Source organism: Protomyctophum bolini (genome assembly GCF_963924005.1).
Source record: "Protomyctophum bolini genome assembly, chromosome: 18".
Taxonomy (NCBI): domain Eukaryota; kingdom Metazoa; phylum Chordata; class Actinopteri; order Myctophiformes; family Myctophidae; genus Protomyctophum; species Protomyctophum bolini.
In genome coordinates, this window is record NC_137879.1 from 23,641,526 (window position 1) to 23,669,129 (window position 27,604).

General features: G+C 39.4%; 1 protein-coding gene across 7 annotated transcripts in view; it reads right to left on the reverse strand.

Annotated features, from left to right (window-relative positions):
- Nucleotides 1-27,604, reverse strand: part of LOC308333242 (rho GTPase-activating protein 23-like) — a 75,030-nt gene that overhangs the window by 32,565 nt on the left and 14,861 nt on the right. The window lies entirely within an intron of this gene.

The window sequence follows — 27,604 nt, forward strand, 5'->3', positions numbered from 1 at the left end:
TTCTGCATGTTGATTCCAGAGATGTGGCATATTAGCATTGTTATGGGTAGCTAGGATGGGTAGCTCCTGTAGGCGTGGCATGATGGCATAATTAATAGATCCTGGAATTGTTAATGAGGGCACAGACAGTAACTTGGGCACAGACAAGTTACTATAAAACTCCTTTAGTTGTTTTTTGGGTGAGAAAAATAACATGACAGGGTCATTTCACAACTCTGTGAAAGTCCTTGAGTGGCCCGAATGGAGCCCAGACTTGAACCCCATTGACTGGAAGGTCCTGAAAATAGCTGTGCAGCGACGTTCCCCATCTAACCTGACAGAGCTTGAGAGGATCTGCAGAGAAGAATGGGAAAAATACCCCAAATTCAAGTGTTCCAAGCTTGTAGCATCATTCCCAAAAAGGCTTAAGGCTGTAATTGCTGCCAAAGGTGCCTCAAAAAAGTACTAAATCAAGATTGTGAATACTTATGTACATAAGTTTCTTATTTGTTTTTATAAATAATAATAAATATTAAAAACCAAACGTGATAAGTGTATATGATGCGTTTTCCCCCCGCTATTCTCAGACATTATTGACAAGAGAGAGAGAGAGAGAGAGAGAGAGAGAGAGAGAGAGAGAGACAGAGACAGAGACAGAGGGAGAAATGTGTGTGTATGTGAGAGAGGGAGTGTGAGAAAGTGACCCGACTAGGTCAAATTAAGAATTGTTGGACAGATCAACCACCTAGACCTGTTCGGAGCAGAAGCAGAGTGACACACACGCACGCAGCTTATGAACTCTCGCATGTGCCTGGTAGGTTTCTCTGCTCAGTGGTAATCACCAATTTTGAAGGCTATTTTTTTCTCTGTATTATATTGCTGGATCTTTTAAAGTATCTTGTGAATTTTCTATTCAATCAGCCACTGTGGCCGGAGAACAAAAAATAACGGTTTCTCACTGCATGCATACAGTGCACACATAAGTCCAAACATAGTCACGCATTATTAAACATTAATGCCTCAGTACAGGCACAGAGAGCTAGTTCCTCCATATAGCCACTAGTGGGCAGCACTACATTATAGAGAGGTATACCAGGAAGGTTTCCGAGCTAAGAAGTTACTTTCATGATTTATTTATTGATTGATTGACTGGCAGACACATATATGTGTCAGTCAGTAAATGAGTCTATTCCCCCCTTAAAACAAAAACATACATGTAGTAGCTAATATTCATTTAGCCATCATACTTTGAACTTCAGTACAGTTAAGAAGACAAATGTATTTACAGCTTAACAAATAGTTTTTTCGTAGATTTCTCAATGGGGCAATCCTGAATAATAAAAGCCCAAAAACCAGTCAAAAATATAACTGAAGCAATGATGCAATGTAAAAAGATAAACGCCAATGTTGTGTAGCATGATATCACAGTAATCACCCTGCACATACAGCGCAAACACACATGCACTCTCATAAACTCTCAAAGCAAAGGGAAGCCTGCTAATTGACCTATTTTTTGTCAGCTGTGAAAATTGTCCTGACCTCAAAATAAATGTAATACTATATATTTGTGCATTTCTCCATTATATTTCCTTGCGGCCGACCACAGCTGTTGCCAACAGGCTCATCTGAAAGAAGTGACCCCTTTCTAATAAATTAACCTTATGCACTTTGATGTACAAACAATGTTAAACATACATAACACTGGTGACACACACACACACACACACACACACACACACAACTTGTAGCTTCAGGGGGGAGAAACAAAACCTTAAGCTTCTTGTCAAATTTTAGAGATTTTTAGTGTTGGACTACGGTTCAACATAGACAGAGTGAACAGTGCTCTTGAGCTTGTGCTATTAAAGGATTATGCTGATATTTTGAATTTTAGTTTGTTGCTTGAATGCACAGTACTTTCCATGCCAGACTGGGGACCTAAGCCTTATTTAACGAGACAGGGCACGAACATAATAGTATTGGGCAGTGCATCACATAATATTCAGCTTATCCCATTAGCCCATTTACATGTCCTCATCAATAATAGGTGTGAGTTAAAGACTAATTTAACCATGGAGAGTGTGCCTACCTATCTATAATGTACATCCCAGGAATCTCTGTACATAACAGTACTGTTTCTGTACCGTCTCTCCTTTGCATATCCAGAGAACGAGAACCGTTGCCCGTTCATCTGATGCACTTCAGTTCACACTTATTAGTGTATTGCTAAGGACCGAAGGAAGTGCAGTGTCGAGTGTGAAGTCAATCAAATGAGCACCAACCTCCAGAACGGGCATGCTCTGAACAGTGGCCACGCCCTGAAAGGGCACTGCACCATTTATGTACACCTAGCCTGGGAAGAGTTCCTTTTCTGGTTTATGATCCAGTCGGGAGCGGATGGTAATTTACGTCTTGTTGTAGTCACCGATTTGTAGTAATCAGGCAGGAAACCACAAAGTGGAATCAGAAGTAAAGAAAATTCCCCGTGATCAAGGCGGGCATCGTAATTTTAGTGCCTACCCAATACTGGATAATGGATATGCCATATGAATCCAACACGTTTCTTCAAGTACGTCTTGGAATAATTTGTTTGGTATATCCATATTTTATTCCAACTAAAAATTAAAAAAGATTTTACCATCCGGTCTAGACGGATCACACGGCACCATCCGGATCACACAACGATTTAGAAGCAGCCTTACCGCAGAGGAAAGCCTGGTCACGATGCATGACGCGAGGTTAACGTACACCAGGCACCAGCCAACCACTGGTGTGGTCACATGCGTCTGCTATCTGGTAGAGTTGAGCAATTAATTGATAAATGAGTAATATACCGGTATGAATAAATAATTATAACATAATTAATGTCATTGCAACACTAACTAACTACTGCAATTTACAAATGGAAGAGGCTGCAATTAATTGTGTAACAGAGATGGCCAGCTCAGTGGCCTTGTGGTTATAGTGTCCGCCCTGAGACTGGGAGGTCGGGGTTCAATCCCCGGCCGGGTCATACCAAAGACTGTAAAAATGGGACCCAGTGCCTCCCTGCTTGGCACTCAGCATCAAGGGTTGGATTGGGGGTCCCTGCGACATACTAGCGTCATGTCCAGGGGGTGTACTTGTACATCAAGCTGCCTCACGCTACAGAAACAGGAGATAGGCTCCTGCCCTATGGGCCTCATGGCTCGGCAAGGCTACTTACTAGAGATGAAGGGTACCTGGACTTCTAAGCAATAACATAACAAATATTTTGTCCATGAATTAAGTACAATATATAGGTGAAAGCTCATAATCAAACTCAGTTAATCTTGTGAACTTATATCTAGCAAAGCAGCTTTGAAGTATGTGAAAAACGAATGACAAGAAAACCTTGATATAAATCACATTTTAAGATAAGTTTATCTTGTCAATATTGTTCAGCCCTAGTGGCACATGTTGGGATGAATCAGGCACTGTGGCTACAAACGTTTAGCTTCCTGTCCTGGTTGTTTGACCCAATGTGACCACCATTCACTGATTCTGGGCCGGGACATTCCGTAAACAAGGCCGGTCCAAAGATGGATCATTGTTCTTTTTGCAGAGACCACAGCTGTTCTGAGATCAGCCTGGTCAAGTACAGCGCTCAGTGGACACCAGTCTCCAGCATGGACCAGAACCGACCACAGGCCACCCCACAGTGTGACCAACGCAGCTGTGAAATCGGCCCATTGTTCTACATTAGACACTGGATCTTATGTGACTGAGGAGGTGATGGGGGGTGTGTGTGTGTGTGTGTGTGTGTGTGTGTGTGTGTTTGTTTCAAAGCAACGTACTAGTGGAAGGAAGTGACTAGAAAGGATACACAAGACAAGACATACAGTAGACAACTAATACAATATCTCTATAAAAGGCCTATGCAAGAGCATAAGCAGGAACTAGTCTACTAATACTGTTCTTTTTTTGTCAGGTGAAACCTGAATAATGAATGCTCATAAAATGTAAGCGAGCTAGTCATCAATGGGAGTCCCACTACATGCCGCCTAAGCCAATGGGAGTCTGACCCATACTCTGAAACGCCGCCAGAAACGCCGCCAGCCAATCGCGTAGTAACGACCTAGTCATGATTGGCTGCCTCCTAAACTATGACACCCGCACCGTGGAAGGGCTTATTTCACCCAACACTCATATGCACAAATGGAGCGGAGAGGAGCGTCTGCTATAATGTTATGAGCAAACTGGAGAGCAGGAAAGATGCACAACAGAAATAGCGTTTGTTTCTATTTTTCCGAATGTCCGCGGGGGTTACGTAGCCCTTCACCTCGCCTTCAGAGGGGGAGGGGGGGGAACAGTAAATACGGAACTCCGCACTGGACGGAGGAATTGTCGGTGCAGCCACCTAGCTGCTCTGCCCGCGGTACGGTTCATTCTGTCCCCATTGTAGCCCCGCTAGCCAGACCGTCAGAGTGGCAAGACGAGATCAGTGAGTTTATTGAGGGGCGCTAGCCCCACCTATATCCAGCTTTTGGTGTGTGTGCACAAACTTTGTCCTTACACAAACTCCTAAAACAAATTCCTATTGACAATGAATGGCCAATTCTATGTCATAGTGTCTGAGCAACTGGACATAGTGTTTATTGTACGTCATGATGATGGTAAGAGCGCCCCTCACTTCAAACGGGTGTGATTTGATTTTATTCTTCAATTATGCCTTTACAAAGAACAAATGGCTATCCGGTATCATATTGCTGACATCTGATCGACTGTCCTGACTGGCTATCCAGTGTCATATTTCTGACGTGTGATCGACTGGTCTGGACTCCATATCTGGGCATATCTTACATGGAACTCTATATGGGCATTAAAGGCACACAGACAGACGGGTACAACGGGTACCAAAACCTTATTGCATAAACGGGTAGGGCATGCATTTCTAACTTTGGTCGTTCCTAACTTGAATCGTTTCCAAGTAGGCCAATCTAGTGTAGTGTTTAGTAATGAACTGTTCCTCCACCTTGCATGCAACAACTCAAGTTTAGTTGCTCCAGAAGCGCAGGAATATACGATAGAAGACAGTCAATGATGTAACTAAACAATGATTATGTTTATATGATACGCTTTACGCTTACATTTCATATTGCACACCATATGCACTCCTCTAAAGTTTCACCCACAAGAAAACAAAACAAACCATATAGGGGCCTTTGTACAATGTCAGCATTAAAACCAACCTGCTTATCGAGAGCAGTCAGGGGCTTCAGATTGACTTGCTAAAATGTATATTGTTTCTAAAAATGTAACTGTGGCTAAACCATGGCATTACCAGCACCACACTCTGAGCTAATAGACGAATTCAGAAACGGGTCTCATGGTCGCAGCTTACGTATTTCCTGTAGGCAGACTTGACGTAGCTGCGGGGTTTAAACCCTCACCAGGTGCACCTCTTCTACTATAGTGAACGGCAGAGTGACTGATGTTAGTCTGCCTCAAACGTTACTCTTTTACCTGCTTTTTACTAACACTAACATTACAAAAATGCCCAGAACATCGAGATGAACCTGTGTAGTTTATGGCTGCTCCACACCCTAAAAAGTGAGACTGGGCTGAAGTAATATTTAATTAATAAATATGTATTCATGTTGCTTATAAAAAGGACTGTGTGCCGTTTACAATGATATTGAGCTGAATTAAACGATATAATGCACTGTATTTTACTCAACTTTCTTTGCATAAAATCAGGTAGGATTCACTGAGTAGAATTTAATTGTATTGTTGAGTCATTGCAATTATGCAGGAATTATGTAAGTTTTATTCATATGGGAGAAGCTGTTTTCATACCAATTTTAGTTATTTATGAATTGCATTTACACAATGTTTTCTGAATAAAATCAGCTCTCCATAACTGACTAGAATTTAATTATAATGTGTCACTAAAAACGATAGATGTAGAAAATGAGTAGATTTTACTCATTGGTTGTATGTAGATGTTAATCACTGCCCCAATCAGTTCAACACGATGCAGGTGTTGGAACTTCTAGCAACTTCTAGCTGGTGGCCCGGGCAGCTGCTTGTATTTTTCTTTTGTCTGCAACTACAAACTAACTGGACCATTTTCCCCAAAGAAAGGTAAGATCTGTTTATTATAAGTTTCTGTAGCAGCTGAACATTGTTTTATGTTACTGTCTGCAAGTTTAGTTTAGCCCTAGCTGAAACTGAAACATGTCGTCTGATCCATGGATGGAACCCGTCTGCTCTGTCATGATTTGATGTGACTTCATGTAAAACATTTATCCAGTGTGTGCATGTGACTGTGTGGTTCCTTGGTTTAAAGTTATTGAGAACGCGTTCACTTTGTTCATGGTGCCAGATTTAAATCGAACCTTCCAGCCAGGCAAACCCCCAGCTAAAACACAACGTGCACGTCGTGCAGGCCTTCATAATGTAGTGTAAAACCCCGCAGACAGTCACTGTAGTCACAGCCAGATACAGCACAAATGACTTGAGAACATGTGTCCCGACTCAAAAACACTGAGTTAAACTTGTTGTAAACATATGTTCCACGGTGCCACCGAAAAAAGCTTCCAATTATTTATTTAGCGTCGAGGAGCGCTGTCTGTAGACTCTGTACATTAATCGCCTCGGCAAAAAACCCTCCCACATGCAGTGAACTGAGTGAGTGGAGGCTGATGTATATTCGTCATACGTGTTCCGTGCTGAAAATGCGCGCTGATCTACAAGCTTACAACCCCTCACGTCCGTGACACTTTGAGCTTGTGGATCAGTTATTTGCAGAAATATGCAGGCTGTGAGTGAGAGCTTTCACAAGTTGGGGGTTCATTTTCCCATATAAAGACAAGCAAAGTGGAAAACTATAAACACATTCGGTGGCATTTCACATTGCAAAAGGGTGCAGGAAGGTTGTGCACAGGGCACCTAAACGTTGTGGGCACCTCAGAGTTGGCTATTTTTTTCCCCAAAATGTAAAAATATAACATAAAATGAATAATGATGATGATAATAATAATTAGGAATTAATTTGGATAAGCCCAAAGTGATTTGGGCTTACTTTAAGGTTTGGACTTTATTCTGTGGTTCTATGGTTATGGGTTGTGGCAATAATTTTGGTCTACCATTCTGAAATTTAATTTAATATCTGGACAGCTGACAGTAGGCAAAACTGTGACCTGAACTAGTTTATGTAGAAAGTGAACTTTCCTAACACTGCATGTAACATTATAGGCTGGCTGATGCCTTTTAATGGGCATATATGCTAATCTACTTTCATTTTTGCAGGACTCTGCTTGTGATTCCACCCACCGCTCACATTCTTGTTGTTGGACGTGACTCAGGTGAGGAACTATGAATTACATGTGACTGCATTTAATGCCATTATCAATTCTGAAATTTAATTTAATATCTGGACAGCTGACAGTAGGCAAAACTGTGACCTGAACTAGTTTATGTAGAAAGTGAACTTTCCTAACACTGCATGTAACATTATAGGCTGGCTGATGCCTTTTAATGGTCATATATGCTAATATACTTTCATTTTTGCAGGACTCTGCTTGTGATTCCACCCACCGCTCACATTCTTGTTCTTGGCCGTGACTCAGGTGAGGAACTATGAATTACATGTGACTGCATTTAATGCCATTATCAATGAAGAGACAATATGACGTAATGAGTTACATTATGATGTACATTTTCCCTTCTTTGTCAATGGCGTTTGCAAAACAAACATTGAACTAAAGACTAACTAAAGCCCAAAGTGATTTGGGCTTTCTTTAAGGTTTGGACTTTATTCTGTGGTTCTATGGTTATGGGTTGTGGCAATAATTTTGGTCTACCATTCTGAAATTTAATTTAATATCTGGACAGCTGACAGTAGGCAAAACTGTGACCTGAACTAGTTTATGTAGAAAGTGAACTTTCCTAACACTGCATGTAACATTATAGGCTGGCTGATGCCTTTTAATGGGCATATATGCTAATCTACTTTCATTTTTGCAGGACTCTGCTTGTGATTCCACCCACCGCTCACATTCTTGTTGTTGGACGTGACTCAGGTGAGGAACTATGAATTACATGTGACTGCATTTAATGCCATTATCAATTCTGAAATTTAATTTAATATCTGGACAGCTGACAGTAGGCAAAACTGTGACCTGAACTAGTTTATGTAGAAAGTGAACTTTCCTAACACTGCATGTAACATTATAGGCTGGCTGATGCCTTTTAATGGTCATATATGCTAATCTACTTTCATTTTTGCAGGACTCTGCTTGTGATTCCACCCACCGCTCACATTCTTGTTCTTGGCCGTGACTCAGGTGAGGAACTATGAATGACATGTGACTGCATTTAATGCCATTATCAATGAAGAGACAATATGACGTAATGAGTTACATTATGATGTACATTTTCCCTTCTTTGTCAATGGCGTTTGCAAAACAAACATTGAACTAAAGACTAACTAAAGCCCAAAGTGATTTGGGCTTTCTTTAAGGTTTGGACTTTATTCTGTGGTTCTATGGTTATGGGTTGTGGCAATAATTTTGGTCTACCATTCTGAAATTTAATTTAATATCTGGACAGCTGACAGTAGGCAAAACTGTGACCTGAACTAGTTTATGTAGAAAGTGAACTTTCCTAACACTGCATGTAACATTATAGGCTGGCTGATGCCTTTTAATGGGCATATATGCTAATCTACTTTCATTTTTGCAGGACTCTGCTTGTGATTCCACCCACCGCTCACATTCTTGTTGTTGGACGTGACTCAGGTGAGGAACTATGAATTACATGTGACTGCATTTAATGCCATTATCAATTCTGAAATTTAATTTAATATCTGGACAGCTGACAGTAGGCAAAACTGTGACCTGAACTAGTTTATGTAGAAAGTGAACTTTCCTAACACTGCATGTAACATTATAGGCTGGCTGATGCCTTTTAATGGTCATATATGCTAATCTACTTTCATTTTTGCAGGACTCTGCTTGTGATTCCACCCACCGCTCACATTCTTGTTCTTGGCCGTGACTCAGGTGAGGAACTATGAATGACATGTGACTGCATTTAATGCCATTATCAATGAAGAGACAATATGACGTAATGAGTTACATTATGATGTACATTTTCCCTTCTTTGTCAATGGCGTTTGCAAAACAAACATTGAACTAAAGACTAACTAAAGCCCAAAGTGATTTGGGCTTTCTTTAAGGTTTGGACTTTATTCTGTGGTTCTATGGTTATGGGTTGTGGCAATAATTTTGGTCTACCATTCTGAAATTTAATTTAATATCTGGACAGCTGACAGTAGGCAAAACTGTGACCTGAACTAGTTTATGTAGAAAGTGAACTTTCCTAACACTGCATGTAACATTATAGGCTGGCTGATGCCTTTTAATGGGCATATATGCTAATCTACTTTCATTTTTGCAGGACTCTGCTTGTGATTCCACCCACTGCTCACATTCTTGTTGTTGGACGTGACTCAGGTGAGGAACTATGAATTACATGTGACTGCATTTAATGCCATTATCAATGAAGAGACAATATGACGTAATGAGTTACATTATGATGTACATTTTCCCTTCATTGTCAATGGCGTTTGCAAAACAAACATTGAACTAAAGACTAACTAAAGCCCAAAGTGATTTGGGCTTTCTTTAAGGTTTGGACTTTATTCTGTGGTTCTATGGTTATGGGTTGTGGCAATAATTTTGGTCTACCATTCTGAAATTTAATTTAATATCTGGACAGCTGACAGTAGGCAAAACTGTGACCTGAACTAGTTTATGTAGAAAGTGAACTTTCCTAACACTGCATGTAACATTATAGGCTGGCTGATGCCTTTTAATGGTCATATATGCTAATCTACTTTCATTTTTGCAGGACTCTGCTTGTGATTCCACCCACCGCTCACATTCTTGTTCTTGGCCGTGACTCAGGTGAGGAACTATGAATGACATGTGACTGCATTTAATGCCATTATCAATGAAGAGACAATATGACGTAATGAGTTACATTATGATGTACATTTTCCCTTCTTTGTCAATGGCGTTTGCAAAACAAACATTGAACTAAAGACTAACTAAAGCCCAAAGTGATTTGGGCTTTCTTTAAGGTTTGGACTTTATTCTGTGGTTATGGGTTGTGGCAATAATTTTGGTCTACCATTCTGAAATTTAATTTAATATCTGGACAGCTGACAGTAGGCAAAACTGTGACCTGAACTAGTTTATGTAGAAAGTGAACTTTCCTAACACTGCATGTAACATTATAGGCTGGCTGATGCCTTTTAATGGGCATATATGCTAATCTACTTTCATTTTTGCAGGACTCTGCTTGTGATTCCACCCACCGCTCACATTCTTGTTGTTGGACGTGACTCAGGTGAGGAACTATGAATTACATGTGACTGCATTTAATGCCATTATCAATGAAGAGACAATATGACGTAATGAGTTACATTATGATGTACATTTTCCCTTCATTGTCAATGGCGTTTGCAAAACAAACATTGAACTAAAGACTAACTAAAGCCCAAAGTGATTTGGGCTTTCTTTAAGGTTTGGACTTTATTCTGTGGTTCTATGGTTATGGGTTGTGGCAATAATTTTGGTCTACCATTCTGAAATTTAATTTAATATCTGGACAGCTGACAGTAGGCAAAACTGTGACCTGAACTAGTTTATGTAGAAAGTGAACTTTCCTAACACTGCATGTAACATTATAGGCTGGCTGATGCCTTTTAATGGTCATATATGCTAATCTACTTTCATTTTTGCAGGACTCTGCTTGTGATTCCACCCACCGCTCACATTCTTGTTCTTGGCCGTGACTCAGGTGAGGAACTATGAATGACATGTGACTGCATTTAATGCCATTATCAATGAAGAGACAATATGACGTAATGAGTTACATTATGATGTACATTTTCCCTTCATTGTCAATGGCGTTTGCAAAACAAACATTGAACTAAAGACTAACTAAAGCCCAAAGTGATTTGGGCTTTCTTTAAGGTTTGGACTTTATTCTGTGGTTCTATGGTTATGGGTTGTGGCAATAATTTTGGTCTACCATTCTGAAATTTAATTTAATATCTGGACAGCTGACAGTAGGCAAAACTGTGACCTGAACTAGTTTATGTAGAAAGTGAACTTTCCTAACACTGCATGTAACATTATAGGCTGGCTGATGCCTTTTAATGGGCATATATGCTAATCTACTTTCATTTTTGCAGGACTCTGCTTGTGATTCCACCCACCGCTCACATTCTTGTTGTTGGACGTGACTCAGGTGAGGAACTATGAATTACATGTGACTGCATTTAATGCCATTATCAATGAAGAGACAATATGACGTAATGAGTTACATTATGATGTACATTTTCCCTTCATTGTCAATGGCGTTTGCAAAACAAACATTGAACTAAAGACTAACTAAAGCCCAAAGTGATTTGGGCTTTCTTTAAGGTTTGGACTTTATTCTGTGGTTCTATGGTTATGGGTTGTGGCAATAATTTTGGTCTACCATTCTGAAATTTAATTTAATATCTGGACAGCTGACAGTAGGCAAAACTGTGACCTGAACTAGTTTATGTAGAAAGTGAACTTTCCTAACACTGCATGTAACATTATAGGCTGGCTGATGCCTTTTAATGGGCATATATGCTAATCTACTTTCATTTTTGCAGGACTCTGCTTGTGATTCCACCCACCGCTCACATTCTTGTTGTTGGACGTGACTCAGGTGAGGAACTATGAATTACATGTGACTGCATTTAATGCCATTATCAATGAAGAGACAATATGACGTAATGAGTTACATTATGATGTACATTTTCCCTTCATTGTCAATGGCGTTTGCAAAACAAACATTGAACTAAAGACTAACTAAAGCCCAAAGTGATTTGGGCTTTCTTTAAGGTTTGGACTTTATTCTGTGGTTCTATGGTTATGGGTTGTGGCAATAATTTTGGTCTACCATTCTGAAATTTAATTTAATATCTGGACAGCTGACGGTAGGCAAAACTGTGACCTGAACTAGTTTATGTAGAAAGTGAACTTTCCTAACACTGCATGTAACATTATAGGCTGGCTGATGCCTTTTAATGGGCATATATGCTAATCTACTTTCATTTTTGCAGGACTCTGCTTGTGATTCCACCCACCGCTCACATTCTTGTTGTTGGACGTGACTCAGGTGAGGAACTATGAATTACATGTGACTGCATTTAATGCCATTATCAATGAAGAGACAATATGACGTAATGAGTTACATTATGATGTACATTTTCCCTTCATTGTCAATGGCGTTTGCAAAACAAACATTGAACTAAAGACTAACTAAAGGCTAGCGCCCCTCAAAAATGTAATTCTAATTGAGTGTATGAACCAAACTGACCCTTACTCGTCCATTTGATCTACAAGGGTCATTTTTGTTGCCAGCTTTCCATCATTTAGCTGGGGACCATCTGGAACCCCCATTATGATTGCATGGTGGCCACATAATAACACACAGGAAACACTGCCAGTGTTATGTATGTACCCTGTTATGTGTATATAATAGTATTGATTACACTGAATAAGTTAATCTAAATATCTCTTCAGATGCAGTTTCCAGGATTCCAGAAGCAGGGTTCCTGGTTAAACTACTGACTGAATCATATCAATAGGTATGTAATGTATAATGTACATGCAATTCAGTGGTTCTCAAACCATTCCTGTCAAAGACCCCCACATGAATATACATTGGGCCAAAGACCCCCATCTAAAATAATGTTAAATTGGCTATTGTTGAAAAAAAAATAATAACAAAATAAATGTGTGGAATAATGTAAAGTATATGTGGTTTGAACATGCACGGTACATCATTATGAGTCCTAGATTTACACTTCAACTTATTGATTTTGCGCCAGGCTTGACACAGTTCCTGTAGCCATTTGATAAAGGTTATATTTCACTTTATCTTTTGATTGTCATTTTATCATCTACTCAGGCTTATGTGACCACACCAGACAGTGCAGGGCAGCAAAACTTTATATGAAATATCTAAATACTGAATCAAGCAACTTAAAAACTGTCTGGGGTGTTCACATAAGACTGAGTAGGAAAGGAAATATCCCTTTAAATGTTCAAGCCAAAAATACTTTGCATTACTTCAAACCACATTTAATTTAATTTAATTTTAGCCAATTGAATAAACATTGAACACAATTTTGGTTACAGTGTGGTAAATTATAAACATGGAATTAAGGCCCCCACCTCATCTCTCTCAATTTTGGTACTTAGGTTTTGATCCATGGCATGGCAATGTAAAATCTGCAAGGCTGTTTCTACCACAAAGGGGAGTCTTCTCAAGCATTACAGACTACAACACAACTTTGGCCATGGACAATCAAAGCCCTGTTTATATGACAGTTGCCCATGCACATTTAAAACACAGGCTTCTCTTCGCCAACACTTATACAGAAACCATCCAGCTGATGAAGTTCTACAGACAGAAATAACATCTTCTTTTAAGTGCTTAGTTTGCAGTGTTTGTTTGTCAACAGAGAAGGACTATTTTCAGCATATTGGAAATCATCTGAAGAACTACGAAACTGTAATTTGTGTATTTGAAGGTTGCAACTATAGTACAAATATCTACAGTACATTTCGGAAACACAAAAGTAGAAATCACAAATCCTGTTCCTGTAGTGATCTTAAGCAAGATGTGTATGAGAGCTATAGCAATCTGACTGTTGACCATTCTGTTGACAATTCTGATTTACTAGAGGATAGTGATGGTGGTGAGGGCACTAGTTTTGATTGTGATCAGGACACTTCAACTTCTGAAAGAGCCTCACACTTAGTTACTCAAAACATTGGCTTACTTCTGCTGAAGTTAGAATGCATTCATAATGTATCACTGACGTGCATAAATGCCTTGGTTGAAGACCTTCAGTTCATTTCATCTTCAGCATCTGTTGCAGTTGTTAGAAACATACTTGATTCAACACTGGCAAGTAAAGAATGCATTGTTGACCAGGCCATCATAACTGACTTGGCAGACAATTTGTGTAACTTCCATCCCATTAGTGCAGCACTTAAAGCAGATGGTCCACTTGGTTCAGCTTTTAAAAGGAGGAGTTATTTTAAGAAGAATTTCCAGTTTGTTGAGCCTATTGAATATATTCTTCATTCTCAAGAAAAGAAAACATTTCAATATGTGCCTATTCTCAAGTCTTTGCAGGCAATTTTAAAGAATAGAGATATTGCAGAGGGAATCTTAATCAGACATCCAGATAGTACTTGCTACAAGTCAATTTTTGATGGTAAATTGTACAAGCAAAATCCCTTCAATAGTGGAGAAGAAACGAGACTATCTATCATTTTATTTGCTGACGACTTTGAGGCGTGCAATCCGTTAGGAACTTCGAGAAAAAAACACAAAATAACGGCTGTTTATTGGACTTTGGCAAATGTGCCGTCTGAATTGCAATCTGCATTGAAGTCAATAAACTTGGCTTTACTTTGTAAAGCTGTTGATGTCAAACGTTTTACATACAAAGTCATTTTGGAACCACTATTGAAGGATCTTGCCATTCTAGAACAGGAAGGCATTTTCATTTCCAGCATTGGAAAAAATATTAAAGGGACTGTACACTGTGTTGCAGCAGATAATCTGGGTGCACATTCAATCAGTGGATTAGTTGAAAGCTTTACAGGGCCATATGTCTGTAGATTTTGTCTTGGACATTCATCAACATACCAGACACATGAAGTGAGTACTGGAGAGTTTCCTCCTCGGACAAAGCAGAACCATAGTTTACACGTGAAAACTGTGAGTGAAGATCCAAAATTACTTCATAGCTTTGGCGTAAAGCGATCCTGTCCACTGACTGATGCACTGAAACACTTTCACTTTGTCTCGGGGTACCCACCAGACGTACTACATGACCTTTTTGAAGGCATAGTCCCAAGGGAATTATCATTGTGTTTTCATCTTTTCACCCAAAAAAGATATTTCGATTTGCCTGAACTAAACGAGTTGATTGCAAAGTTTCCTTATACGGGCTCAGACAAAGTCAACAAACCTCAAACTATCCCTGAAACCCACCATCGACGTAAAACTATAGGTGGAAATGCCCATGAAAACTGGGCCCTGATACGGTTGTTGCCACTCATTGTTGGCTCACGCGTGCCTGAGGGCGATTCTGCCTGGGAGCTTCTATTAACTTTAAAAGACATTGTTGAATTGGTGGTTGCCCCTGTTCACACAGTTGAAAGTCTTGCCTACCTATCCTGTAAAATATCAGAGCATCGTGAGAGATTCCAATCTGTTTTTCCTGAAGTGTCACTGTTACCTAAGCACCATTTTTTGGAACATTACCCTGCATTGATTGAACAATATGGGCCTTTAGTTGGTGTATGGACAATGCGCTTTGAAGCAAAACACAAATGTTTTAAGGAAGTTGTGAGGTGCGCAAAGAATTTCAAAAATGTGTTGTTAACCCTTGCTACAAGACACCAGATGATGATGGCATACACCTTGCATACAGATGTTGGAAATCAAGCATTGCATGTCACAAAAACATCTGTAATGCCTTTAGATTTGCTGCATTCAGACATACAGGAAGCTTTGAGAGAAACATCACCACTTATGTCGACTGTAACATTGGCTAGCTCTGTCACCTACTGTGGAACAAAGTACACTGTTGGCATGATCTTGTCTTATGGCTCCACTGGTGGACTACCTGACTTTGCTGAGATTATTCAGATAGCCATTTTGGACAACTGTGTACATTTTATTGTAAAGTTGCTTGCTGCCTGGTATGAGGAGCACCTGAGATCTTTCCAACTGGAGAACTCTGGGAGAATGGCTCTTTTGGAACAACAGAAGCTTGGTGATGTGTACCCCTTGGCTGCATACAATGTGGAAGGAAAACGCTTGGTTACACTCAAGCGTTACATCAGTTGTTAATTTTCGGTAATGTAATGTGAACCTTTACACTTTTACAATTGTAGTTTCATGAGTGAAAAACAGCCTACAGTACAAAGGATTTTAGTGGTCACATGACATTTCATAATTATATTTCCTTTATAAATAATGTCGAATGTTATATTTAAATACCTTAATATTCTGTTTTGGTTAATTTGAATGTTTTTTACAATTCTTCTCCTGGCTATGTATTGAACTTTTTTACTACTGTATGTTTGTTCTCATATATCCTTTTGTCTATTTACATTATTTTCAGGCAGGCAGAGATGGAGGCAAAACTCAGAGTAGTCATTGATGAAGACCGGATTGAGAAGTTGGTCCTTGCCGATGGAATTCCACCCACTGTGGAGGAGCTCCAAACCGTCTTGAAGGACACTTTTGAACTTTCTTACGACTTCAAGATTAGCTACTATGACTTGGAGTTCGACAAGTATTTTAGTCTCCGTAGGACTAACCAGATAAAAAATCTAGACACGATCAAGCTCGACTACCCAGCCCAATCACTTCTGACCTATTTAACAGTTGACAGTTTGTTAAATCAACCATCAACTGACTGTAACTATGAATCTTTAACGGAGCCCAGTGAATCCTATGCAGAGTCCTCTTATGCAGAGTCCTTTGCATCTCAGTCCAGTGTACCAGATACACATTCTAGCCCTTCTGGTACACAGTCCAGTGCTAGTGCAGATTTGACAGCGTCCGATGCAGGGTCATCTAATGCACAGAACTCCAGCATCCTGCCAAACGAAGCTACACATAAGCCATGGCCAAACCCATTCCCAATTCCCAAGTTTGACAATGAAGTCGAGTTGTGCCTTGAAAAGGGCAATGCAGAATACAAAAAGACTGGAAAACCTATATCTCACTTATTGGTCAAGAAAGACATACTTGAAAAGCTGGTTATAGCCATGACTGAATATAAAGCCTATCCAGATAAACATGACAGAATTCATGTTGCTAAAGCACTGCTTTTGAAACATCCTTGTCTCACGGAGCCTACTGCCTACGCGGGTTACCTAGGCTGGGTAGAATACATAAAAAACAAGGTAGCAAATCATAGGACCAAGCTCAGACGCTTCAACAATCCTGAGGTGATGTGCAATACACTGAAAAATAAGGACCCTGAGGACCAGAAATCTGCAAAGGGTGTAAAAAAGCCACGGAAGGCAGAAGTGAACTTCCTCCCTCCATACCCGGCAGGTGAGGATGAAAAAAGTCAAGAAGAAGAGAGGATTCAGTTGCTTAGTGAAGTAATGAAAAGAGACAATAACACATTGATAAAAGAAAAAATGACAAAGACATTCGCACATCGAAGACAAGAAATCATCAACAAGTCACCCAGCATTGAGGACCTCAAAGCCAGATGGCCTGCTCTATTTGAAATACCTCATGTGAGTTACAAGTGCACCCTAATTAGAAATATTAGCAGATTGTTGTGAAAATGTACATGTGTAATTGTACAGTTATAACGATACTAATTTAAAATCATTAAGTAAATGTGAAAACACAGATGATTTAGCTATCAGCATAAATGGAGTTCATAAAATGGTATTGTATGTTTAGGTAAGATAGTTCCATTGTTTTGTCTTTCAGATCGTGGATGAGTTCCTGAGGATAACAACGCTGTCCCTTGAATCAACATTCATGTCCAAGCTCGACGAGTACACTCCTAGTCTAATGGACCTCTTCAACACCAAGGGTGGAGCCATGGGGGTGAAGTTACAGGCCATACTACTCACGGTATTGTTCAAATACTCTTTGATTATTATATTTGCTATTTTATTTCAAGCATTTTGTGATCATACTACTATGAGATACGACTGTATGATGCAGGTTGGATTTAAAGATTAATCTACAACCAGGATCATAGTAGCTTCTCATACAAAGTGGAAACGGGGAAACTAGTCTGGCTAGACATACCATTGGTCCGATATCTCAAACCCTCACCCTAACCCTAACCTCCCCAAGGGGCAGCACACCTAAACCCTAACCTCCCAAGGGGCAGCACACCTAAACCTAACCGTAACCCTCTCCCAACCCTTAACGCACACCTCACCAACCTTAATCTGGTCGTCTTAACGCACCCCGGCCTGCCCCTCACCAACCTTAATCCAAAGTATGCCCCCCCATAACAACAGCGGCTCCAACGCACCTCAAGCAAAGTTCAGTCTGGGACTGGTAAATCGGCCTTATGATGTTATGTTATGATATTGCGATGATGTAAAATGATCAGGGTTGGTAAAGTACCCCTCACTTCACATGGGTGTGATTATTTAAATGTTAAAAAAATCTGCCACTTGTATTAAGGTGACTAAATTGACAACAAAAAAAATGTCTTTGGTGGGTAGATCTACTTCAGCTTGTCATTCTGAAAGTAGCTCTCAAATAAAAAAAGGGCGGGCACCTCTGGAACTTTAATCCATACAGTATGCAAGATGTAGTGGTTGTAGGAGGTGTATGTGTAGGCTCATGTGCTATACATTTTCTTTATTTACTGGGAACAATGACCTCCTGAAGTCAGCTGGTGTCTGAAAAACTGACTGAAAAATGACAGGAAGTGTTTTCATTGGACATAGTAACATATTACCTGAATGATTTTGATAGGGGTTTCCTTATAAGCCTGATATGTTAAGAAGATGCACTTTTAGTTTGAATCAGTGTTTACAACAACTTTAGATCGGTGGACAATTTTTGCATTATGAACTTGAATCTTTGTTTCCTTTTGTAATTTCAGTCTCCAAGCAACCCTGACATCAACAAGACCAGAGAAGTCATCATTCGCTGCTTGATGGTTTATCTGGGAGAAGACACTGGAGTACTTTTGAAAGTGTATGATGTAAGTCGAAGTGCATCTTAAAATATAGCAGGTGTCTACCTGGCATGTCTTGGTGGTGGTGGGGTCTGCCCTTAAGTCAGACCTCCCGTTAGTAACTGCTTAATATAGTAAATTGATTTATCCCTGCAATTCTTGACAAACTGAGTTTTGTTCAGTAATACAGTATAGTTTACATCCTTTGTGTGTTTAAAGGCTTTGTTTTCAGTACTACTTCTGAAATAAGAGGGTTTAAATGCTCATCCTCGTTTAAAGTCTATATAATTATTTAGACACACGAATGTCAGAGTTCCTCCAGACCTTTTACAATAAGGATCGATGTTGATCCTGCTGTGGATGATTCAAGCATCAGGAATGAGAAGTGCCATATAGAGACTGGTTGACAGGTGACCAGCCTGAGGGTGAAAGTAGAGTAAGATATTCATCAATACACAGTTGGCAGGAAAATAATATGTATTTTATCTAGAATTTTGACTCGGTTCATCAATGGTGTCACTGAATTGTTGAACTGATGTGATGTTTTTAAATATAGTAACACTCATTACTGGCTTACACAATAGGAACCCACATTGTGGGTTTGTAAATTGACTATTTTTGCATAATAAATTGTATAAAGAACCCTTTTAAGTGACATTATGCTTTTGCACATTATACAAAATAATAAAGGATGTAAATTGATTGCTTTATTTGAAATAGCAATGACAGGCCCAGTCCAAAGTGTTGGCACCATTTTGGGAGGTGTTCCATTATAACTTTCCCCTCTTTGCGGGGCACGGTGGCACAGTTGGTAGTGCTGTCGCCTCACAGCTAGAAGGTCCTGGGTTCGATTCCCATACCCGAGGCGGGGTTGGCCAAAGGGCCTTTCTGTGTGGAGTTTGCATGTTCTCCCCGTGTCCCCTAGGGTAGGTACCCTTACAAAAACATGCAGTAATCCCGGTCTCTAAACTGCCTCCCCCTGGCCAGCCGGGGCGCCTGATGGAGGGGAAAGGAACTGGTTGGAATAACGTGTTCCTTTCACGTGCTACATCCAACCAGGGAAACTCCCCTGTCAGGTGAAAAGGAGCAACTTGGACACTCAGGCATGAGTCCGTTGCTCTCCCCATGTCCCCCATATATGGGGACTAGGGTGGAGGGTGTGTAGAGCCCAGGATCGCATTACATAATTTACACAGGGGTGAAAAATGTGTTACAAAATCGTGGGATAAAATTAAAAAAATATATAACTTTCCCCTCTTTGACTGTCTGACAATTTCAGCATGCTGATGACCCTGTGGCAGAAGACCTTGATCTTACCAAGATGACCATCTACAGCATCAGAGCTACCTCCGAGGGTCCAAGTGACGTTGGAATTGTCATAGATGGCATCAAAGTAGTGCGTAATGTGGGCAACTTTTCAAGGGCCTGTGCCATACTCATTGGATTGATATACGTCGTCAATTTGGCATATCCCAAAGAGCTCAAATATACATTTGAGTTCTTCCAGAAAGTCCTGCTGGAGCTCGATTCCTTAAAGCTGACCCCAAAGGTGCACAGCCTTAAAAAAAAAATAGATTAAGAAGCCCTATGTTCCCTAATAGGGTTTGGGTTAGTGTTAACGTTGATAAATAACCTGGCTCAGGGAACATATACATACTGTATGTATGTACTGTATGTACTGTTGTAATGTTAAGGAAATTACTGTATCACAGTAATTTTTAATTTAATAATTATTTTTTTTTGTTTTTCTGGAGGTGGTGGTTCTACGAAATCTAAATATCTTCTAAATAAGCATACTCACTTGGGGTAGTGGCATCATATTTTGATTTAATATTGGGACAGGGGTAGTGGCATCATATTTTGATTTAATATTGGGACAGGCTTTTGCACCTTGTCCAAAAACACATGAGTGTTTTAGATTTTTTTTACATGCCCAGGTTGTCCCGGTAATTTGTTTTATATATATATATATATATATATATAGTTTGTTTTCTTGAAAATGTCTGCCTCTTTAACAGGTCAAAGTGTGTGTGTGTGTGTGTGTGTGTGTGTGTGTGTGTGCGCGCGCGTGTGAGATGGTTTTATTGTACCATGTTGTGCTGTTGCTCTTCAAAAGGTCAAATCAAATTGTGTGTCTGTCTGTCTGAGTGATGGTTTTATTGTACCAAGTTTTATAATTTTTCGTTGAATATGTCTATGCCTCTTCAACAGGTCAAATCAAATTGTGTGTGTGTGTGTGTGTGTGTGTGTGTGTGTGTGTGTGTGTGTGATGGTTTTATTGTACCAAGTTTTATTTATTTTAGTTGAATATGTCTATGCCTCTTCAACAGGTCAAATCATTTTTTTGTGTGTGTGTGTGTGTGTGTGTGTGTGTGTGTGTGTGTGATGGTTTTATTGTACCATGTTGTATTATTTTTTGTTGAATATGTCTGCCTCTTCAAGAAGTCAAATCAAATGTGTGTGTGTGATGGTTTTATTGTGTTTTATTGTACCATGTTTATAATTATAATGTATATTGTACCATGTTTATATTGTATACATTGTTTACTTGAGTAAACTGCAGTTGTGTTGAACACATTTACAATGGTATTCTTATTCATCTGTACCTGCAATGTTTAAACCTGAGTTTTAATATTATGGACACCAAATTACTTAAATTAATTTATTAATTTGTTCTGTCCTATTTGTTTGTTAGAAATTGATACTTTATTTTACTCATTTCTTTGAAATTGATTTATTTTTACTTACCATTTCTTGAAATTGAGTTTTTTTTTTACTAATTGTGTGATTATAATTGATTTACATTTATAATGTTTTTCTTTGAAATTGATTGTTTTAATTGATATCACATTACTTTAAATCTATTATTATAAATGTCACTTTTGTTACCATAGTGTATAATCTGCTCAATACATAGAGTAGATTATATACTGTATATATGTATATATATATATATATATATATATATATATATGGTAACAAAATGGACATTCATAAAAAAATTAAGTAATGCGATATCAATTAAAACAATACATTTCAAAGACAAATATTATAAATTTAAATCGATTATAATCACACAATTAGTAAAAAATACTCAATTTCAAGGAAATAGTAAGTAAAAATAAATCAATTTCAAAGAAATGATGAGTAAAAAATAATCAATTTATAACAAATAATTAGTAAATGTTAATCAATTTAAATCAAATAATGAGTAAATAATAATCAATTTTAAACTAATAATTAGTAAATTTAAATCAATTTAAATCAAATAATGAGTAAAAAATAATCAATTTTAAACAAATAATTAGTCAATTTAAATCAATTTCAAATAAATGATGAGTAAAAAATAATCAATTTCTAACAAATAATTTATAAATGTTAATCAATTTAAATCAAATAATGAGTAAATAATAATCAATTTTAAACAAATAATTTGTAAATTTAAATCAATTTAAATCCAATAATGAGTAAAAGATAATCAATTTTAAACAAATAATTAGTCAATTTAAATCAATTTCAAATAAATGATGAGTAAAAAATAATCAATTTCTAACAAAAATTTAATAAACGTTAATCAATTTCAATCAAATAATGAATAAAACTTAATCAATTTCTATCATAATCCAGTCAAATTATGAGTAGAAAATAATCAATTTCAAAGAAATAGTTAGTAAATATAAATCAATATCTACAAATATCTAGTAAATATAACTCATTTTTCAGAGCTTAAATTCTATTCAATGTTATTAGATGTCACACTGTGACAGCATTTTAAATGAGTAAACCCTAGTCATAGTTTTTACAGTGCAACAGTAGTGGCAACATAAACTTTATACCTCATACTTTAAATGCTTAGTATGAGGTATAAAGTACAGCAGCCAGGTGTTCATAAAACAAAAAGATTGGGTATTGGGTAAGACTGACGTTAGGTATCTTTCACTGCTTCGTCTCAACCATTACTCAATGGCTCTGGTCTCAGCCACCGCAGTGGATATTTTGACATTCCGTTTTTTTTTTTTATGTTGCCACTACTGTTGGCGCAGCCATAAACTACACAGGTTCATCTCGATGTTCTGGGCATCTTTGTAATGTTAGTGTTAGTGTAAAAAGTAACGTTTGAGGCAGACGAGGGAAGGTGCTGTTTTCCCGAATATTTGACGATGGGATTCTCAGATTGGAGGCAGACTAACATCAGTCACTCTGCCGTTCACTATAGTAGCGCCTGGTGAGGGTATAAACCCTGCAGCTACGTCGAGTCCGCCTACAGGAAATACGTAAGCTACGACCATGAGACCCGTTTCTGAATTCGTCTATAGGCTAGCTAAATAATGAACAGGTGAAGTGCTGCACAGAGAGGTCCCAGAACATATGGAGGGAGGACAGTGGGTGTTGGGTGCGTGCCACAGTACTTGATCCCAAAAGCACTGGGCAGCAGCTGGATGTCCAGATGGGGTAGGAACCGTAGGATGCCCTCCCAGAGAGATTTTAATGGAGCTTTCTGGATCACAGGGGTAAAACAGGGCAGGGGCACTGCACCCGCCAACCACAAAGGCAGGCAGACACGCACGCATGCACTCACTCACACACTCACACACGAAGAGAGTGGCAGGCTTTGTTGAATGCACCTGATGCCCCACGCCCACTGCCTCCTCCACTCTTTGCACTTTTATACAGCTTTCATCTTGTTTTATTATCTTCCACCATTTCATCTATCACTTTCTATCCAGCGCAGCTCACACATGTTGACCAGAACCCTTCCCCCAGTTCCAATCCTCTCTCGTTTTATATCTCACAGCTCTTTTTCTCTTTAGTGCATGCGCACGCACACACACACACACACACACACACACACACCATTCCATTGGTGCGCTGTAATCAACATCACTCTCTTTCATTGACACATTCCTGTGCAGCCCACCTGCTGCAGGAATAATAGACTAGTGTTTGACTTTGATAAGTAAATCTCTCTCTGTCTGTCGCTCTCGCTACATGTACTGACTGACACAAACATGCACCTTTCCCCAACAGACTGAGGTGGTAACCAACAGCTATCAGTGTGTTAAACAAGGGAGTATCAGGCCCCCTGGGCTAACCTTTTCACCATTGACCCACACAACATCCACCCACCTCATTCAACTCATAGTACACTACACACACACACACACACACACACACACACACACACACACACACACAGCAGCAGCGGCTTCACAGAGCCTCATTGTCACGTCTGCATTTCACAGCAAGTCTCTGCCTGTACCCCCCCCCCCCCCCCCCCACCCCCCAGATACTAGCCCCCTTTCACCATACAGAACAGAGGCAAGCGAGCTTCTCATTCCTGTGTCCCTGTGTACTGAGAAATAAATCAGAAAACACCACCGCCACAACAATCAGTCCCATCCGCTCCATGCCAATTTGGTTTATGTCGCTCATTAAGCATTCACCCCCATCCCCAAAGTAGGCCTACATACAGTATGCACACAATTCCACTTGAGCAGGCCTTTTTGCCAAGGGGTTAAGAGGTCATACATGCCAATGGTACACTAAAAAACGTTTGAACAGATAGGCTTGATGGGGAGATGATGGGATATGTGCTGGTATGTTGTCTGTCAGCGACCCTTTGCTGATTTGCTCTGAAGCAAAGCCTATATTTGTTTTTAGTTTTTGAGTGGTGAAACCACTCCTATAGAGCGTTGCAGTCCCGTCCCTACCCCTACCAGGGCCCAGGAAATGATTCCCCGTTCATTTTCCTCATAGACATTTCAAAAAGTATTTATTTAAAGACCTTTTAAGCCTCGTACAAAGCCAACTCCAGTTGTGAGAAATTACAACAAACACAATTTTTCGGGCCGAACAAATAATTAAAAATAAGAAAAAAAACACTTTTTTGCTTTTTTTTCTTGCTTCTTTGTAATTATTTGTTTGGTCCAAAATATTGTGTTTATTGTCATGATTTGTCACAACTCGAGTTGGCTTTGTACGACGCTTAAAAGGTCTTTAAATAAATAATTTTGAAATGTCTATGGGAAAAATGCATTGGGAATTATTTCCTGGGTCGGGCGTCGTCATGAAAGGGGACGGGACTGCGACGCTCTATAGACAGCTATGTGTGTCCCTGCCTGGGTCCCTGTGTCAGAGCACGAAAATAGCATTTGGTTGGTTTTTTCCTCCAAGTGTCACTGTTGTGCAGCCTAACACACACACACACATTAACTGTACATGATTTTGGGTGTGACAGTACAGTACAGTACAGGGCCCACCTGGAGACCCCCACACGGTAACTCTGTCATTTCTCGACCGTTTCGGACATGGGGCAGCTCCCCGGAACCGGGCCGGCACCCTGGGCGCGTTCATGTGTTTTTAAGATCTATGGCCCAGAGGACACAACGATGGAGGGAGGGAGGGGCCTGGCGTAGTTTGTGCTCCACAACCTCCACTGAGTGCCCCTTTCTAGTTAAATGTTGTACAGTCTGTACAGGGCTACATCCATGCATGCAACCTCTAAGCAAACCTATAATAACCTATAAAGTCGTGATCCGTTACTTTTGTCAAACAATAGCATTAACATTATCCATTACCTGGATAATAGTTGGACATCATTCAGGTTGTAACAAGGTAGAGATGTTAATGATACCTGATTTAGTTGATCATTACCAAAATGCTTCTCTGTGAAGGCCTGCATCAATGGGAAAGTTATTTTCCATTTTTTTTCCAAGTCCATTTGTTTTGGAAATGTTCAGTTAAGTGCAATATGAAGAAGTATGTGAAGCATGTGCACAAAATGAAGGTTACACACCAAATCATCATTATAGACAGTGCAGAGCAAACTAAGACACAATTGTTCCTCACTCTCTCCAAATCAACAAAATTACTGACCACTCAGCCATCAGTGCCCTCAATGCCCGTACACATCACACTACTTCTCCAAAGTGAGTAACAACCACAGCCACAAGGCCCACAACAGACAACACTAGAGGGAGCGACCGTGATCTGGTACCACCAAAATTTAGAACAAACATGGGAAAGTTATCATTCTAGCCTACTGCTCTGCCACCAAAATGTGGAATTCCCTGACACCATCCATCCACAGTGTAACATTGGTTTCTTTCAAAATTGGCCTAAAAACTAAAAGAACACACACCAAATCAGGAAACCAAAATAAGGTAAATGTTATTTACCCCCTCTTTTGAACATGTACTAATATACTATAGTGTTTGTAATTGTTGATGATATGTATTTTTGTGTTTGTATTTTTGTATGCTCTGTTGATTAGTTGAATACAATACAAACAAGTCCCAAAGACTTTTGTTGCGTTATCTTTTTAGCTTTATTGTCTTACGGTACCACGTGCTGTTTTACATTTCTGACTAATAAAGTATTCAATAAATCAAAGTAAAAAGAACCAACAACACACTTCCAGTCTAGCTTTCCAGGAGTTAAAGTGATGTGCCAGCTTGGAAAGAGCTTGTTGCTGACCACAGCAAACCTGGTAAGTCTGCCTCATGTTTGTCACTCAGCATGGCACCAGTGTAAACACTAGTGCCGAGGCCCGAGGGTCAGTACCTGTCAGTGGGTTCAGCACCACTCAGCATCTGACTGATGGCTCATGGTCTTGGGAAACACCACTGAATTTGGAAATGAGAGTATAGATGGAAACGTTGTAAATCAAGGAAAAAGTCAGATGAAAAATATATCTCAGTGTAATATTTACCACTGTCGGTTGGCTCTTTAAGTTTAAGCTAATTCCTGGAGCTTGCAGATGTTACCTAATGAATGGAAAATAAAAATGAAGATGTGATGCTACATTCTATCAGCTAACACTAGTTAGCTGGTAACATACAGGCAGTGCTGCCTGTATGCTCATAGGTGATCTTACTGTGGTAGGTGATGCAACTGTAACGCCCTGTGTTCACATGAAAGGAAACCAAGCTCAACACATGCTGGAGACAGGTCTGAGATTGGACAGATAATGCCTGATTTGTCCTTAATTGTGCACTGTGTTTTACACCAAAAATAGCAGTTCCACAAGCTTGTAGGTCGGCTATTTTCGGTTTGCAACATGAAACACAACTAGTATGAACCAGGTTTAAAACAAGGAAGGAGTACTTGACTGAGCACATATTCTGATGGGAGGAAATACAGAGACAGATAATATTTGTAGTTAATTGAAAGCTAATTCAACTTCCAGGAGGACACACTATCGTGTTGCATTGCAGGGTCGTCATTGAAATGTAGGCCTACACATAGACTTTGCCACAAGTTACAACACAGCATTTTTTTGGTTTTCATATCTCCTGCTCAAGACCTGCATAAATGCATGCATGCATTTCATTAGACTAGACTAGAGGGTGAAACAGTGAAATTCTCCATTTGAACCATTCTTTCTTGGAGCACAAAGAGTTGCTTGAGGGCAAGGACTTAACTCTACCTGTAACTGTCCACATACAGATGTTAGTTTGCCTTTAAATGCTAAATCTATTATCAAACTGTCATTAGTTTGTACCTAGTTTTGGAAAAATAAACCAAAGCTACTATACGATACGTGTGTAAATGTAAATCAATACTCAATAGGCTATAACTGTTGGGCTGCCAAATGGTCAGGCCTAATCACCGGATACAGTGAATGGGAGCTCCACTAAACAGGCAGTTATCAATTTCATGTCATTGATCTACCTCAAGTTCCGTAACCCTAATGTTAATTGGGATATAACTGTTATAATCCCATCCCCTAGCTAGGCTATTATATTGGTATGGAAAAGTTAGATAATGCTGGGTGTTACATTACACTAATTTGTAGTTTAGTAGTTTGGTTGCATCTGTTAAAAAGCAAGCGGATATTTTGCCAAAGTA